This window comes from Bos grunniens, chromosome 16 (assembly GCF_055505025.1).
Source record: "Bos grunniens cultivar Pamir isolate PY7600 chromosome 16, Bosgru_T2T1.0, whole genome shotgun sequence".
Lineage (NCBI taxonomy): Eukaryota > Metazoa > Chordata > Mammalia > Artiodactyla > Bovidae > Bos > Bos grunniens.
Genome location: NC_141180.1, coordinates 49,909,660 through 49,922,612, shown reverse-complemented (window position 1 = coordinate 49,922,612; position 12,953 = coordinate 49,909,660). Strand labels below are relative to the sequence as shown.

At 39.6% G+C, this 12,953-nt stretch overlaps 1 protein-coding gene across 19 annotated transcripts in view; it reads left to right on the top strand.

Annotated features, from left to right (window-relative positions):
* The window catches only part of SMYD3 (SET and MYND domain containing 3), a 745,976-nt gene that overhangs the window by 351,580 nt on the left and 381,443 nt on the right, over nt 1-12,953 (top strand). The window lies entirely within an intron of this gene.

Below are 12,953 nucleotides of genomic sequence, written 5' to 3'. Positions count from 1 at the left end.
GAAGTGCTTCTCATAAATGTGAATGAATAGGACAGTGGTAATAACCAGAATGGATTTGGAAGAATGAGTTCTGTCAGTTCAATATTCTGAGTCCTTTTTAAAGCAGAGAGATGAAGGCAGTGGAAGAGGACAGGGTTATGAGTGTTATCCACTTAAAAAATATTCACAGCCTAAGAGTTGAGAATTATGTTTTATTCAGTGGGAATTTTTAGGACTTCAAGCCCAGGAGACAGCATCTGAAGTAATCCCAAGAGAACTGCTCCAAGGAGGCAAAGGGGCTACAAAAGGTCCAGGCAAGTTAAAGGCATGCAGCTTTCCAAGCTGCTTTGCAGTAGCTGTGGAACAGTGTTCAGAGCAAATGTAAATTGAGGTTTATGGGCAGAGCTTTCAGGAGGCTATTATTTTCTGATATGAAGGGACTGGCTGGACTGGCTGGGCCTTTTACCCTTCACCCTTCTCCATTCTTCCCCCCCCCACCCCACACCCCCCCCCCCGCCCCCCCCGCCACCACCCCCTGGATGCTGGTTTCCTGGAAAGTGATAGAATGCCCCTCTGGGTGAGCATAAGGAGAAAAGAGATACATCAGGGGTATCAAAGGAAACATTAGAGGGAGCTTGGGTCTCCCTCTGGAGAGCCAAGCTATGAGAAAAAGAACTTCCTTTGGGTAAATCATTTTATTTGGTATTCTATTGTAAGCAGCTGGTTTTAATTCTGGCTGTTTATACTTGTATTAAATTGAATTGAATTCTGGGCTTCCCAGGTGGCGCTAGTGGTAAAGAACCTACCTGCCAATGCAGAAGACATAAGAGATATGGGTTTGATCGCTAGGTCAGAAAGCTCCCTTGGAGGAGGGCATGGCAACCCACTCCAGTATTCTTGTCTGGAGAATCCCATGGACAGAGGAGCCTGGCAGACTGCAGTCCATAGGGTCGCAGAGTTGGACATGACTGAACCGACTTAGCATGCACACATACATGTTTAGCATGTGCACATACATGTTCTTTCCCTCCACTTAATTTTTTTAAATTAAAAATTTTTGTTTATTTATTTATTTTGGGCTGTACTGGGTCTTCATTGCTGTATGGGCTTTTCTCTGGTTGCAGCGAGCAAGGACTACACTCTAGTTGCGGTGCACTGGCTTCTCTTCTTGCAGAGACGGGCTCTAGGACACAGGGGCTTCAGTAGTTGTGGCTCCAGGCTCTAGAGTACAGGCTCACTAGTTGTGATGCACGGGCTTAGTTGCTCTATGGCATGTGGAGTCTTCCCAGATCAGGGATCAAACTTGCATCTCCTGCATTGGCAGGGGAATTCTTTACCATTGAGCCACTAGGGAAGCCCTCCCCCCACCGCACCCCCCCGACCCTTTTCAATTTGTATGACCAACTCCTTTTCATCATTTGGTATTCAGTTGAAAAGAGCCTCCACAAAGAGGCCTTTCCTGGTCCTTTCATCATAACTCTTTCACATTCCTGTTACATCACTGTTTTATTATTAAATTGTTAACATCATCTGGAATGATCATGTTTCTTTACTTCTTGGTACTGTACATCTCTCTGTGGAATTAACCTGCATTACAACAAGAACCTAGTGTATCTTATTCACTGCTCTGCCTGCATGGAGGACTGTGTCTGATATGAAGTAGATACTAGTAAATATTTTTTTATGTGAATATAAGATGTATTATATGGATTAAATAGATACTTTTTAATTTAGTAAGTAATTTATTGGGAAGAACAAAAACAAATTGAAGTAAAATGAAGGGTATTAGACTGATTATATATATTTATATAATCTGTGCTTATGTGTCTATTTATGTCCCTGAGATCAATAAATTGCACACTTATTATGTGCTAGGAACTCTGACTTCTAGCTTTTTATATTTTTCAATAGTTTGTATAAAAAAAGAAAGTAAAAAATTTACCCCTTACTCTACCTTTCCTAGGTATTTCTAAAAAACAAAAAAATTTCCTCTTTTCACCATTGTATATGTGTTTACTCTGAAATGTTTGCTCAAAGTGAAGTTTGTGTGGTGGCCTTTGAAATAGAACTGCATTTCTGTCCCAGTAGAAAATGCTCTTTCACAAATATCTCAATGGCTTTGTGTCAAAAATGCGCCATTTTGCATGTCAAGACTCCCTTCTTCTCTTACTGTGCCTTTCAATGGATGGCAGTATAGAGAATGAAATTTTAGTGTCAGACGCATCAATTACCACCCAACGGAGCTATTTCATTTTTCACCAGTGATAGAGAAAGAGAGTCGAGGGAATTATGAGTCTATTTTTAACCTTAAAGTCACAGCATTCAGAATAAGATATCTTCACTTAGAAATCAGTCCTGCCTTTGACTGTGGATCAGTACAAGGATTAATAATTCACTCTGCAACCTGCGCTTCCTGGGCCAGTGCTCCCTGGGTCTTATTTAGAGGTCTGTTTACCTCTGTCCATTCAGTCTACTGTACATAACCAGTGGAGAGTAAGCCCATTAACCAGAATAATTTAAGCATCTCAGTTTTCTGCAATCTGCAACATACTGGGATCTCACTGGCAACGTATTTCTTTATGAAGCTTATCTTTCATATCAACTGTGAGTCCAGATCCTTAATACACTGATCAGAAGCATGTGGTTCTGTGACATGTGACAATTTAGAAGCCCTGTAATAGATGGCTTGGCTTGCAGATTCTCAAAGCAGCCATCAGCCATCTTTCTGGTGTGTTTTGTGTCTTCACCTACTGTCCCCTTTCTAGGGCAGTTGATTCCTTCTCAACCTTCAAATTCAGCTCAGACATGTCCTCTGACAGGGCAGTGTGCTGGGGCTCTCCCTCTTCAGCCTGACTTGAATGCCTCCCTTTCCTGGCTCTTCAAAATTCCTTGTGAATATTTTAGAAAACAGCATTCTTCTGCAAACATTAATTTCCTCCACTAGACTCTAAGCTCTTTGGGGCAGAGACTGGATCTTATTTGACTTCACATCCCCAACTCTTGGCACAGTGCTTCATAGGCATTTTTAATGTTTATTGAAGGAGTCAAAGAAATAGGTCTTGGTGAGTTAACCTTGGATTGTGACCATGATGGAGAACTTATTTTCATGGGAAAATAAAATAACTTAGGATTATAAGATTTAGGGGATTAGCAGATGGCATTCTGAAAGTTCCTTTGTGAAGTTTAATGTCTAAACTGTTTAAAAACCTTGATTCTGTGTGGTGGTGAATTACCAGTCCTCTGCCCTCATCAACAACTTCTTGGTGGCAGGATTTTTACAAATCCTTTTCACGTTGTTGTTCTATTTCCTTTCACTTTTTTTTTGTTACCAATTCTTGAGTTTTGTGGACCAAGGGTAAGGATTGTTTGAGGAAAGGGTCTTAGCTAAATTTATTGGAAATGATGAGCAAACTGGAGGAAGTCTTGAATAGTTAAGTGTTTGAAGTTAAGAGCCAAGGCAAGCCTCTCAGACTTTAATATTAATCTAATAGAAATGCTGTCCTTAGAATTGTCATAGCTGAGGATAGATAAGATTCTTGCCATGTTGTAATTTGGGTTCTGTCTCTCCTGCTGACTCTGAAAATCTTGAGGGCAGGAAGTGGATCTTATTCATTGTATTGCCAGTGTCTAGCATAATGAATGTTTGGTGAGAGATCAATCAGTAAATGAATGATGATATTTCCTTCTCGGGATTGATGAGAGATCAAGCTATTGGATTTGATAACGTATTTTCTTTATGCTGCAGGTAGGTTTTGATTACTATAGAGAAGATCTGCTTAATGGAGTCAAAGTTTTATATTTTTATTTAATCAAAATGTATAGAAATATCAGTGTACTCATCCTACTGGGTTTCTATTTTGAATCAAGAAAATTATAGAATGAAAGGGATGAAAATTATATGCTTTATGTCTTTTATTATTCTCAAAGAATTGGAATTTGCCATGGAGACAAAGCTAAGTGGGAAGCAATAATCTTTTCCTTTTTAAAGTGATGCCAGATTATTTGCCGTAATAATAATAACAAAAGAAATGTCTTCATTCCTTTCACTCTCCTCATCGGATGCATGGTTTGTTTAGGGTAAAGAAGTTTAGGAATGAAGAAAACCAATTCATTAATTCATTTTGCTGATTTAGTATAATGTTAATTTTGTAGTAGCTTCATTTCTTTAATGCATTGTTATTGTTATAAATTATGTAGGTTATGAGAGGTTGGAGGGATTGAGGAAAGATAAATAGAGGAAACAGAGCATTTTTAGGGCAGTGAAAATACTGTATGATATTATAGTATAATACTATAATGATGGATCCTTGTCATTGTACATTTATCCAAACCTATAGAATGTACCACACCAGGAGCAAAGCCTAATGTAAACTACAGGCTTTGGGTGGTTATGATGTTAAAATAGATTCATCAGTTGTATCAAATGTACCACTCAGGTGGGGGATGTTGATAATGGCAGAGGCTGTGCCTGTGTGGAGTGGGTGATGGGGCATGGGAAATCTCTGTTCCGTCTTCTCAATTTTGCTGTTAACCTAAAACTGCTCTAAAAATATTAAGTCTAAAAACATTCCCCTCAAAAGTATAAACAATAAAGAAAGAGTTCTTTCTATGTTGTAGTACTTCTTGCAAAATTTTGTTAAGTACATCCTATTGGTTTTTTTTTTTAATCTTTTTTTGATGTGGAACATTTTTTTTTTTAAGTCTTTATTGAATTTGTTACAATATTGCTTCTGTTTTTTATGTTTTTTGGCCTTGAGGCATGTGGGATCTTAGCTCCTTGATCAGGGATTGAACCTGCACCCCCTACATTGGAAGGTGAAATCTTAACCACCAGATTGCCAGGGAAGTCCCCGCCCTATTGTGTTTAGAGGAAAGGAGAGGAGAAAACACTGAATCTGAGACTGTATTACAGGAAAGATTAACTAGGAGGGGTACTAGCTTCAGCTTCCAGGGTCATTGTAATACCACTGATAAAGCTATGTGGCCTTGAAGTGTGTTGGACAACCTTCTGTGTTGTGAGCCAGGCTGAGACTTTGAAGACATAAACCCTTGATCACTCATTAAACCAGTAAACATATTTCCACAGGAAAAAACCAAGAGCTAAATAGAGTAGCATCGGTAGAACCTTGGTTCCTTGATATCTCACTTTGCCAACAAAGTAATTTACAGAATCACTTTTTAAGTCTTAAGGTGAAATCAACAGAGATAACACACTAAAGGCTTTGGAGCCACCAAGACTGATTATTTTCATTGATTCTTTATTTCATTGACTCATTCAGTACAGACTAGGCACCATCTTATGTGCTTGGATTTAGAGACAAAATCATGCTGTTGTTTTGACATTAATGAACTTACAGTCTAATGAAGCCACCAAAATATACAAGAGCGATTCAAGGGTGGGAGAGTAAGCAAAATGTACAAACTCCAAAATCCTCTGGTTTTTGCATATGAGGTCACTGGAAACCAAAGCAAGTTTAGATGGAGGGCTTAATGGTGTCATAGTATATGGAAAATCCCATGGATGGAGAAGCCTGGTAGGCTGCAGTCCATGGAGTCGCTAAGAGTCAGACATGACTGAGCTACTTCACTTTTCACTTTTCACTTTCATGCATTGGAGAAGGAAATGGCAACCCACTCCAGTGGTCTTGCTTGGAGAATCCCAGGGACGGGGGAGCCTGGTAGGCTGCCATCTATGGGGTCGCACAGAGTCAGACACGACTGAAGTGACTCAGCAGCAGCAGCAGTACACATTATAAAGTGTTGAAAATTTGAGTAATGAATATGAGTGTGGAGATTTTTTTCTAGCAGTTTGGCTATGAAGGGAGAAATAAAGTGAGCTAGAGGTGAGTGGAGTTAGAAGGGGGCTTTGTTTTAAGATGGAAGTCTGTGAGTCAAACTTTAGGCTCAGGAGAGGTAGTTAGTGGAGAGAGAAATAAACTAAAGATTAGGAAGTAGAAGTTATGACTGCTGGAGCGGGAAGGAGGCAGGAAGAATGAAGTTTAGAACACAGGAGAATATTGTTCCAGCAGGAGGAGGACTATTCCTCTCAAAGAGGGAGAATTTAAAGAATGGGCATGCATGCTGTTCCTGGGGAATGTGTTAGCCGCTTGTGTCCTACTCTCTGCGTCTGTCCATGGGGTCCTCCAGGCAAGAATACTAGAGTAGGGTTGCCATTCCCTTCTCTACGGGATCTTCCCAACTTTCAGGGACCAAACCTGGGTCTTCTGCATTGAAGGAGGATTCTTTACTGTCTGAGCTAATAGACTGGTAGGAGTTCATAGCAGGTTATGGCTTCTGTGAAATCAGGAGCAAGATCATCAGGTGAGGAGGAGCAGACACAGAGGATTGGGGCTTGAGCAGAGAGATGGAGGTTTGAGGGGACATCTGAGGAAATGAATCTGGATGATGCAACAAGGTTCCAGGGTCATGAGCAGGTTATAAGGATGAACCAGGCACCATCTATGTGTTGAAGCACTAATCCACAGAGTTCCTCCATCACAGCTTGGCAGCCAGGTGTTATAGCAAATAAAAATAGCAAACATTCATTGAGCGCTTACTTTGTGCCAAGTATCTTATGTGTAATAACTCTCTTGGTTTTCACCACACTGCTGTAAAATAAGCTCCTGTCTTTACCATCTGCATTTTGCAGATGAGACTGGAAAGTTGAATACATCACTCAATATTCTGCAGCTAATGAGTAGCAGGGCTGATGTTCAAGTGCAGGCAGTGCTGTTCTGGAGCCAGCCCTCACTTGTGCTTTCCTGGTTTCGAGCCCACAGGTGCACAGTGGACCACCCCATGTTGCATTCTGCTGAGAAGTTGAAACTGAAAAGGAGTTGATGATGCTGGTGATAGAAGGGTTGAAATTACGTGGAATTAAATGATGCCCTTTGGGATCTGGGTGGATGGATAAAGGGGTGGATCTGGAGTGGGTTTAGGAGTTTGAGGTCCTTGGAGAACAGAGTACTCCAGGGACTAGAGTGCAAGAGGAGTGGTTAATAACAGGAGGGTATCACATGGATCTGGAGGGAGGGGGTAAGGTTTTCATCCAACACACATTTTCCTGAGGTATTTTATTTTCTTTAAAAACTTTGGCCATGTTAGGTGTTCTTATGGGCACTATTTTTGACTAATCAGTCTCTACACAATTTGCTTCCTATAGAAAAAGAGCTTAGTATTTGAGATATTTCAAGTTTTCACCCGAAAGACTTGGAACAGAGTATCAGCATTAATAGGGAAGAAATGTATTGACATTTATACTGCTCTGTTGGGAAACAGCAACTGTTAGCTATAACATTGCATCGTGTGGTCTGCAGCACAGTGAACTGTGTGATGAGTTTATTGAAAGTTTTTGGGCTTTAGATTCTCCAGAGTGAAGCGTACTAGGCAACTTCTTCATCCACGGGATACAGACAGAAAATCCCTATGGAGGACAGTGTACGAACATTAAACAGTGACTTACATGGGTGGTCAGGTCATATCAATACCAAACAATACAGGCTAACACTTCTAAAAGGTTTTTTTCACATATATAGCTACTTGGTGGTCCTCACAGTCCAGGACTCACTCCAAAGCAATTGGGAACAAAGGAGAAAACTTTAAAACCAGTTATATTACTATTCTCAGTGAGATCCAAGAGGATATTACATCTATAGAGAAAGAGAGACAGCTTTGAGTAAGGAACATTTAGGAGTACATTCATTCTTTTACATGATCATAAAACTATATTACAAAATTTGATCATGCATTAAGCAAAGAGAATCTCAATAACTACAGTGCAGAAACCCCAGAAATTCATAGCAAAAATATAGCCCCCTCAAAATTTAACAGCCTGTTAATTTTAAAAATGCTGTCTGCATCACTCAGAAAGGAATACAGTTTGGTTGGAAAGAGCAAAAGAAGAAAGGATGTGTGTTTCTTGTTCTTTGTAGAAAGTTGGATTTCATGTTATCCCAGGCAAGGTCAGCAGGATTTGGGGTCGTGTCATACCATTTCTTTTCTTTTTTAAAAAATGAATTAATTTATTTTTGGGTGTGCTGGATCTTCGTTGCTGCATGCGGGCTTTATTTAGTTCCCAGAAGCGGGAGCTACTCTCTAGTTGTAGTTTGCTGGCTTCTCACTGTGGTGGCTTCTGTTGCGGAGTATGGGCTCTAGAGCGCAGACTCAGTCGTTGTGACACATTGGCTCAGTAGGTGCGGAACCCATCTCTAGAGCACACACTCAGTATTTGTGATGCATGGGCTTAGTTGCTCCCTGGTACGTGGGATCTTCCTGGACCAGGGATCAAACCATGTCCCCTGCATTGGTAGGTGGATTCTTAACCACTGTACCACCAGGGAAGCTTGAGTCATACCATATCTTGATTTGTTGTAGGTGGAGAAAGGTGAACTATAGTATATCCTAGTGATTCTCAAACTTTTGATCTCAGGATCAAAGTACTTTGAAGTATACTCTTTATACTCTTCAAAGTTATTGAGGACCCCAAATATACATTTTTATAAGGGTTATATAAATTTTTGCCATGTTACAAATTTAAAACTGAGATATTTAAACTGTTTATTAATTTATTTAAGATAAGAAATCCGTTAAATATTAGTAAAATATTTTTATGAAAAATAACTTTTTGAAGACAAAAATTAGTAAGAAAATTGACAATGTTTTATAGTTTTACAAATCTCTTTAGTGTCTGGTATAATATTCAGTGGCTGAGTCCTTATATCTACTTCGGCATTCAGCCTCTTGTGATCCCATACAACATGTGGCCTCTGTCCACTTACTCACAAGATGATAAGAATGAAGAAGGCAGAGTACCTTAGTATTATTATGAAAATAGTCTTGACCTCTCAGATCCTCTGAAACAGTCTTTGAGAGCTGCTTTGAGGACCACTAGTATACATAGTAGGTTATGTTTTCCAAATAAATCAATAAATACTTGACGTGAATTCCAGGTTGTCTTTTGGGTGATAATATTCAAAGAATATAACTTGAGCTTCAAAATTAAATTTTCTTTCATTCAAAAACCTTTATGGACTAATCAGTGAATTTAGCAAAGTTGCAGGATACAAAATCAATACACAGAAATCATTTACATTTCTATATACTAACAGTGAAAAATCAGAAAGAGAAATTAAGGAATCAGTCCCATTCACCATTGCAACAAAAAAAATTAAACATCTAGGAATAAATCTACCTAAGGAGACAAAAGAACTGTACACAGAAAATTATAAGACACTAATGAAAGAAATCAAAGACACCATAAACAATGGAGAGATAGTCCATGTTCCTGGGTAGGAAGAATCAATATTGTGAAAATGACTGTCCTACCAAATGCAATCTACAGATTCAATGCGATCTCTATCAAATTACCATTGGCATTTTTCACAGAACTAGAACAAAAAATTTCACAATTCATATGGAAACACAAAAGACCCTGAATAGCCAAAACAACCCTGAGAAAGAATGGAGCTGGAGGCATCAACCTTTCTGACTTCAGATTATACTACAAAGCTACAGTCATGAAGAGAGTATGGTGCTGGCACAAAAACAGAAATATAGACAAATGGAACAAAATAGAAAGCCCAGAAATAAACCCAAAACTCAAAAATGGATTAAAGACCTAAATGGAAGACCAGAAACTATAAAACTCTTAGAGGAACACATAGGCAGAACACTCGATGACATAAAGCAAGATCCTTTATGACCCATCTCCTAGAGTAATGGAAATAAAAACAAAAGTAAACAAGTGGGACCTGTTTAAACTTAAAAGCTTTTGCACAGCAAAGGAAACTATCAGATCAGATCAGTCACTCAGTCGTGTCTGACTCTTTGCGACCCCATGAATCACAAGGAAACTATAAGCAAGGTGAAAATACAACCCTCAGAATGGGAGAAAATAATAGCAAATGAAACAACTGAAAAAGGATTAATTTCCAAGATATACAAGCAGCTCATATAACTCAATACCAGAAAACAAACAACCCAATCAAAAAAGTGGGAGAAAGACTCAAACAGACATATCTCCAAAGAAGACATACAGATAGCTAACAAACACATGAAAAGATGCTCGATATCACTCATTATTAGAGAAATGTAAATCAAAGCTACAATGAGATATCACCTCACACTAGTCAGAATGGCCATCATCAAAAAGTCTACAAACAATAAGTGCTGGAGAGGGTGTAGCGAAAAGGGAACACTCTTGCACTGTTGGTGGGAATGCAAATTGATACAGTCACTATGGAAGATTGATGCAGCCACTATGGAAGACACTATAGAGGTTCTTGTAAAAAGTAGGAATAAAACCACCATGCTGCTGCTGCTGCTGCTAAGTCACTTCAGTCGTGTCCAATTCTGTGCGACCCCATAGATGGCGGCCCACCAGGCTCCCCTGTCCCTGGGATTCTCCAGGCAAGAACACTGGAGTGGGTTGCCATTTCCTTCTCCATAGTGTGAAAGTGAAAAGTGAAAGTGAAGTCGCTCAGTCGCGTCCGACTCTGAGCGACCCCATGGACTGCAGCCTACCAGGCTCCTCCATCCATGGGATTTTCTAGGCAAGAGTACTGGAGTGGCTTGCCATTGTCTTCTCCGAAAACCATCATATTACCCAGCAATTCCACTCCTAGGCATATACCCTGAGGAAGCCAGGATTGAAAAAGACACATGTACCCCATTGTTCATTGTAGCACTATTTACAATAGCTAGAACATGGCAGCAACCTAGATGTCCATCAACATATGAATGGATAAAGGAGTTGTGGTACATATACACAATGGAATATTACTCAGCCATAAAAAGAACGCATTTGAGTCAGTTCTGATGAGGTGGATGAACCCAGAACCTATTATATAGAGTGAAGTGAGTCAGAAAGAGAAAGATAAATATCTTATTCTAACACATATATACAGAATCCAGAAAAATGGTACTGAAGAATTTATTTATGGGGCAGCAATGGAGAAACAGATATAGAGAATAGACTTATGGACATGAGGAGAGGGGAGGAGAGGGTGAGATGGATGGAAAGAGTAACATGGAAAGTTATATTACCATGTGTAAAATAGATAGCCAACGGGAATTTGCTTTATGGCTCAGGAAGCTCAAACAGGGGCTCTGTAACAACCTAGAGGGGTGGGATGCAGTGAGAAATGGGAGGGAGGTTCAAAAGGGAGGTGATATATTTATACCTATGGCTGACTCATGTTGAGGTTTGACAGAAAACAGCAAAATTCTGTAAATTTTAGTCTTCAATAAAAGAATAAATTAAAAAAAAGAGCGATGAAAAACTATGAAAAAAAAACCACCTTTATGGTCTGAACTGAACTGATGGTAGAAGTATATCTAATCAAATAAAATTGGCATGCAATTCTGCAGAATGAAATTACATGGAATTAGATGAGAAAAAGCCTCATTCTGCTTAAAACATAATAAGTGCAGAGAAAATCCTGGTTCCCTTCCTCTGCTCACCACTTCCTTCTTAATAAGTACCTAATTTGAGATGACATTAGTCTGAAAGTGTATAGCTCTTGCTTTACCAAGTTATACTAGTCAAGTATGAGAATAGAAATAAAATGGTACGTCCTATGCTCTGTCTCCACATACCCAACTGCAGGCTGTTCTCTCCATATCATTTCTGCAGGTCTGTGGCTATCTTGTCAAGTGCACTGTGCCTGCAGTGTATGTTCGTAGACACTTTTCCCTCCACTTCTCCAGCACCATCATCCTTGCTTCGAGGTGCAAGGCATTCTCAGCTATCTTTCTCTGTTCAGGATGTGAACCATCTGCTGAGAGCCTCTTCTATCCATCACCCAGACTCTTATCTTCGTTTCCAGTAGCCATTAGGTATTGAATATACTTCCAGGAGTAAAATAAACTTTAAAGATAATTTGCTTAAATAGCCACATATTTGCTTATCTAATCAAGTGATGTTTGAACCGATCTGTTGGTAGAATGGAAATTGTGGGAAAAAGATGAACAAATAATTGTTTGTTCAGTGTCCGTTGAATGGTAGACTCTAGGCTAGGTCCTTTTCAAATCTTATTTTAATTTTTCGTTCTTTTGATAGTCTTTCAACACAAGCTTATTATCTCTGTTTCACAAATTGGGGAACTGAGGGTCAGAGGTTAAAGTTACTTGTTTGTTGCACTGTGTTTAGTAAGTAGCAGAGTCAGGATTTTAAACTGCTTGGTCTCAAACCTTGTCCTTTTTCTGCTGTTTCAGGAAGACTCACTAGTTAATAGAAACTCCATCCTGCATAAAAAGGACATAATTACATATGAAAAATAGAGAGTTACAGAGCTATTTTTTCCCCAGAGCTATTTTTTCCCCTCAAAGAATATTTTAAGTTATAACTTTGGTAGAATTTTATTTCAGCCTGGAGCCAAACTTCTAAACAAGTCTACTTTCTCTGAAAAAAATCTCAAGTTGGTAACTGGGGAAAATTTTGCCAAATCTTTGGGGTTTTGGCAGGGCTCTAGATGGGAAAATAAGCCATTAGGCTATAACCACGGTTATATGGACAGGACATGGACGGGACTTTGTTGGTTCTGTCTCCCTGTGGCCTCTTCCCTGTGTCCCCATCTCTGCCTTCTCTCATGGTTGGGTCAGGCCTTTCCTTTCTGGGACAAGCTTCTTAGTCTGTCCCCTCCGTGGTTGGGTCGGGCCTTTCCTTTCCGGGACAAGCTTCGTAGTCTGTCCCCTCCGTGGTTGGGTCGGGCCTTTCCTTTCCGGGACAAGCTTCGTAGTCTGTCCCCTCCATGGCTGCAGAGAAGTCTTTGGTTTGGGTCCCAGTCTGTCATGTCCAGAATTAGAGGTATAGTAATTTTTTTTGTTAGTAGTAAAATATTGTATTATTTTAACCAATAGGTGTAAAACATGATTCATCAGACCTTCCTACTAGCCCTGCTCAGAAGGTAGGGGTAATCTGTTTCCCTCATTCTTATGAAAACTCACACCAACAGCATTAGCAGACTGTAGACAGT